The sequence below is a fragment of the Magnolia sinica genome, chromosome 18 (assembly GCF_029962835.1).
Source record: "Magnolia sinica isolate HGM2019 chromosome 18, MsV1, whole genome shotgun sequence".
Lineage (NCBI taxonomy): Eukaryota > Viridiplantae > Streptophyta > Magnoliopsida > Magnoliales > Magnoliaceae > Magnolia > Magnolia sinica.
In genome coordinates this window covers 50665282-50671316 of record NC_080590.1, presented here as the reverse complement: position 1 = coordinate 50671316, position 6035 = coordinate 50665282, and the positions used below count along the sequence as shown (strand labels likewise).

At 39.2% G+C, this 6035-nt stretch overlaps 1 long non-coding RNA gene across 1 annotated transcript; it reads right to left on the bottom strand.

The window, feature by feature from the left end:
* Positions 1-1543: 1543 nt before the first annotated feature.
* On the bottom strand, positions 1544-4055 carry LOC131233889 (uncharacterized). The gene is made up of 2 exons (XR_009165399.1): positions 3618-4055; positions 1544-1750 (listed from the first exon to the last, which is right to left on the bottom strand). It is a non-coding gene; the product is annotated as an uncharacterized LOC131233889 (long non-coding RNA).
* Positions 4056-6035: the final 1980 nt, after the last annotated feature.

The window sequence follows — 6035 nt, the reverse complement described above, 5'->3', positions numbered from 1 at the left end:
ACATTGAGTCTGACTATCCAAATTTAGGTATGAGACTGGTTTGGATAGAAGTCCCTTGTGATGGACCCCGTAACCTGCGATACTATGTACTATCATCCCGACCTCACACTCCACCTTGGTCATTTCATTGCATCGCATATTGCATCCACATGCATATGACATTTTGAGTTATGTTTTCTATACTTATATGGCCTAGATAGACTTAACAGGATTTACATATTGCATTGTACCCTCGGCATTTGATATTTGGCTCTCCATGACTCCTCATTTGCATAGTTGATCTATTCTATTTACTCTGACATTGTCTGACTCATAGACTTGTCAGTATTTTGCTTACTCTGATATCATATGATTCATGAACTTGTCAGTACTTCTATTTACTCTGATATCGTATGATTCATGAACTTGTCAGTACTTCTATTTACTCTGATATCGTATGATTTATGAACTTGTCAGTATTTCCACTTAGTCTGATATTTGCGTGCTTAACACTTACCTCGTGTACACACTTACACCACCCTCTAAGCTTTCTATAAGCTTATGCACGATAGATGCATGCAGGTAATGTTAGGTTGCAGCAGCATTGGGTTGGAGTGTGCGACGATCTTCTGGAGCTTGATTTTGTCATATGTATTTCCCTTTCAGCACTGTATTCGAATGTTTATATTAGCGGATATGTGATGATGATGTTGCCTTTGTGATTTGGGTATACTTGTGGTTATGCTTCTTACGAGTTAAATGTACATTGAAAAATCCTCCTTGTAGGATCTCAGGATCGGAATCTGGCATATGGACGTTGGGAGCCGAGAATGGGGTACTACGGAGGCTGTCGGCCCTGGATTCGGCGATCGAAAATTTTGTGAGCCCGGTTTCCGAGTTTGGGGCGTGACAATTTTTTTTTCCGTAACTAAGGTCCTTACTAGGAATTTACGGTTACAAATCAATCGCAAGAGTCGCTTGAGTTGGGAGATCTTATGATTTGTTAACCTTTAAGTGATTATGTGATTTCTAGCCGGTTGTAGATTCTAAGCTTCGTTTGGCTAATACTAACTACAAGTTAAACATATCTTTACATATGAGTCAACACCATACTCCAACTACACAAACGAAGTCAGAAAAATTTGAGGAAGTAAGGTCATTCTATGCTCACATGGGGACATTCGCAATATCACTAAGAACATTACAAGTAATAATGCTCTTGAAGCACTAAAACATTTCTCATTGGTAAAAGCTCTATCATCCTACTTGAATGTTTATAATCTATCACTTGATCAAGCGGGCTACACATGCACAAAGAAATAGTCACTTAGAGGAATGCACAAACCCTCAACAAGATGAGTTAGGGACAATCATCATCACAACAAGAGAAAGAAAGGGTTGGAAGTGGGAGGGTTTTGATAAGTGTGCACAAACCTTATAAGTTTTCACCCCAAATGCAACTTAGATGAAGATCTAAACTATTCACATTCGCAACCTAAAAAAACATTTGTTGAACATATGATTGTTTAGAAGATGAATTTGGAACATTGAAAAGAAGTTTAAATGGCTCAAGTTCCAATTTAATAATCCATTATTAGAATAATCAATGAAGCATGATCATGAGAACATAGCTTCTATAAGGTCGTGAAAAGAACAAGAAATCATTAAGGGGGTGACAAGACTATATATTGTCAGGTGTATGGTAGATCATAGATCACTTTGATGGACAATGACTATGCAGTGACCCTCACCAACCTTTTGCTTTAACAACCTGCAGTAACATTTCACACATTGATTAGGTTAATAATATTCCACACATCTACTAGGGAAAAATAGTGGAAATGCCGGTAAAATAATAAAAATATCTTTTCATAGATAACTTTTCTTATCCTTCATCAATCAAAGTCAACAAAAGCAAAGATAAGAATTCAGATTTTCTGTTTGCCGCAAACAAGAAAAACCTATTTGTTGTAATGTGATTGGGCCACATCATGACAGACTGCATTTAATGTAGCAGTACAGTACCAACAACATCGGTGATGATGTAGAACAATCACAGTGTATGAAACCTATTTATGGCAGGAAGAGGATCCAAATTCAAAAGATAAATGATTTTTTTTTAAAATAATAATTTAAAAGAGGCAGTTTTTGGTTCATAGCCTAAAAGCAAGTGGCTATATGAAAAAAAAAAAAAAAAAACTCATTTTTTACTTTCAGAAGATCCACGATTTAATAAATGGTCGTATAAATTGTACACCTGTAAAATATTAACCCATATTAGACCCACTAAAATGTAGAACCCACCATCTCCAAGCCACAATCCCAAAATTGTACTTGGGCTGTGTATGACACTTGATGTGTAGGCCTTAAAAAATTGTATACGCGGTATAATTAGGTCAAATTAATTTGGTGGATCAAGAATATGGTAGATCCATTTCCCGACGGTACATGTGGCACCGTTGATTTAAGTCACCGTACTACGACCTAGTAAAAAAAACTAAAAATAAAAATGGTTGGTGATGGACATAGCATTCTAATAGGGTAAATAAAATTGATGGCGAGGATTCTATGGTAGGTAAGGGTGTACATTGAGTCGAATCGAGTCGAGCTGGCCTTAGTTGGACTTGGCTCGAATAGTGGCTGACCTCAGCTCAAACTCAGCTCGGCTCGGTCCTCGAGCCTGACTGGTCAGCTCGGCTCGGCTCGGTGAGCAGCTTGGGCCAGCTTGGACCGAGTTCAAGCCAAGTTCACCATTGAAGCATTTCCACAAACACCTTAACTACAACTTCAAAATCCCACTGTTTTACAAACAGAGGCAATGCCTTTACAGGTATTTTCTCAAACACCTTCTAAATAACATAAAAACAAAAAAAAAACAAAAACAAAGATAAAAAAGGTATTTGTTTCATGTACATACCTTCCTTGCCACTAGCCAAACCTTCCTTGCCACCTTGCCACCGGCCACATTTCGTTGAGTCATTTTATCAAACAGTTGGTGAGCAACATCAATGGCAAAGTAACCGAGTCACCGAACTAGTTCGATTCCAGTCGAGTTGAGCTGGGGCCTGCTCGAACTCGGCTCGAACTCATTTTCGAGCTAAAAAAATCAGCTCGAATCGACTCGAACTCAGCTTCGAATCAAGTCGAATCGAGCTTTTTCGAGTTGAGTCGAGTGAGCTAACCGAGCTAGCTCGGTTCGTGTACACCCCTAACGGTAAGTGCTACTTTTGAACTATGGCCCATCCAAGACACATTACTTGTGCGGTGCACACGGTGTTGTGTGTATGTATAGACACCCCACTTTAAATGGCATTAGATCCCACCCGTTGACTTCAATTGGACCTGAAGCAAGACACACGTGTAGCTAAAATCGCACCTTAAAGATAGCCATCGGCACAGATCAATCACAACCAAGGTGCACAGGTGATAAGGCAATAAGAGCATACGAACACAAGACTACCCATGGAGCACTATTAAATAAAAATAGTTATAAGCTAAAAAAATGGTGTTGTGAAATCAGTAATCCTATAAACGGATTTCCTAAGACTGTATCGGCATAGATACGATCCCTGCTCAACCGTTTATGCGCCCGCCCTAACTACCAATAAGAGGTTGTCTCGAGCTTACGGATCATGCACCTGATCTTGTTGCTTTCATGGACGGTCCCAGCTCGCCGTATTCCAATTCAAACTCTTTTGTTCTGAAGCTTCCGACCACCAGACATATGTCATCCTGAAGGAAGGCTCTCTCTCCACATCTCTCTTAATAGAGAAGTCCAAAGCAACTGGCAACGCTAAAGTCAACAAGTAAATGTGGAATTTGGGACCTTCCGCCATCCCTTTTATCAAAAAAGGGTGTTTGATTTTTCATTTTCCTTCTCACATCTCGAGTCAAGCCGTATTCCACTTCGTACATTCCCTACACACTTTTAACATCTATACCACTCATACTTTTATTCTTCTTTGTTTCTTTTATATTTTGCCACCCCAGGCCATAAAAAGCCTGCAAAGTATGGCTTAACCCCGCTTGCTTTCTTTTCTTTACTATTACCTTAAGTGCTCTTCTATTTTGCCTACTCGGACCCTAAAAAGTTTGTGCGATATGGCTTAACTTTGTGTGCTTTTTTTACTTTGCTACTGTTTTATTCTTTTCCTTATTTTGTTTATCCTGGCCATAAGGCTTAGTATAGTATGGCTTAGCTTTATTATATTGGAAGTTACTCTAAATCCTTAAAAAAAATAAAAATAAAAATAAAAAAGCTATACAGTTCCGTAAAGTAAAGAGCATGTGTTACATGGGCGGAAAAGGGTACATAACCCCTTCCTTTTCGGTAACTAAGACCCTTACCCAGAATTTGCCGTTAGGCCAACTGTGGGAGTCACTTGAGTTGAGGAATTTTATGATTTCCTGACCCGTAAGTGATTCTATGGTTTCTAGATTCTAAAACTTTATTTGACTAGTGGCGACTTTAAGTCAAACACATTTTTACCTCAAGTTAACCCCACATTAAATCAAACCAACGTCAAAACTGACAAATGAAAAAAGCCAAAAAAAAAATGGCCATCATTCCGCCATGCATGTGACTTTGCGTGTGGGAGGGCGTTCATAGTATGTGATCCAACCCATGGATTATGTAAACCCCACCATGATAATGGGGGAGCCGATTAAGTGCTGCCCTCATTGTGGGGCCTACCTTGATGCAAATATTCTATATCCACATTTTCCATATGTTTTGCTAGATCATTTTCAGAAAAAATGACGCATATACAAATCTCTGGTGGACCATGCCATAGAAAACAGTGGTGATGGACCATTAAAAGTTTATTATTGGCCACAAGTTTTGGTTTAAGCTGATATTTGTTTCTTTTTTATATGATCTTATCAGCATGTTAAATGGCAAATAAACATTATTGTAGGCCCTAAGTTTTAAAAGGCGGGGTGTTCAGTCGTCACTGTTCCTAAGGTATGGTCTGTTGGGGATTGGGTAGCGGAATTACACAGAGATGGATCTAGGATAGCAATCCAAGAGCACTAAGCAAACACAAGAGAATACAAAGATTTAACGTGGAAAACTCTTTTAGGAAAAAACCACGACACAAAGTGACAAAAATCCACTATGAAAGCACAAATTACAAAGAGAGAGGACTTACTTGATTCGAACAACCTTGAATCACACCCTTGCTACTTAAAACCCTAGAACCCTTTTAGAAACCCTTGAAATACCTTTAGAAAGCCTTAGAATAATTTAGAATGGTCCTAGGGACTCCTATTTATAGATGAGGAACTCCCACTTACACACATCCCTAGAAACCGCCTCAAATTTACGTAGTTCACGCACAAACCATGCACCATCTGCGTAACCTTTGACCGGTTGAAGCAGGGCTTCGACTGGTCGAGCCTGACCTTTGACTGGTTGAAGATCACGGGAATTCCAAATACATTGTTGCTGGACTTTGGGCCGAACTTTATCAAGGCTAGTCGAAGATATCTAGATTTGAGACATCTTTTTAACAACAATCTCCACTATGCCTTCAATCTTCAAACAAGTAGCTTCTTGACATCTTCTCTTATCTCTGCATCACATCATAACTTCAATCAATGCTTCTCGTGCACACTCCGTCCTTCTTTTTCACCCTCGCCAAGCCCAGAGAAGTTGCACAGAACTTGAACTTCTCTATAGGAACGACATTGGAGAGCATGTCTACTGGATTCATGCTGGTGTGAATCTTCTCCAGAGTTACACCTCCTTCTTCAATCACCTATCGGATAAAGTGGTGATGAACATTAATGTGTTTAGTACATGAGTGATAAACAGAATTTTACCCAAATTGATAGTGCTCTCATTTTTACAATTAACCAACACGGCTTCCTGCTGAAGCCTCAATTGATTTATCATGCTTCTAACCAAACACCTTCCATAAATGCTTTCGTCACTACCATATACTCTGCTTCTGTTGTGGAAAGAGCCAACACAAAATGAAGCTTTGACGTCTAATTAATTGCTCCACCCGCTAGTACAAACGAGTAACCTGAGTCGACTTTCTGGAATCCACATT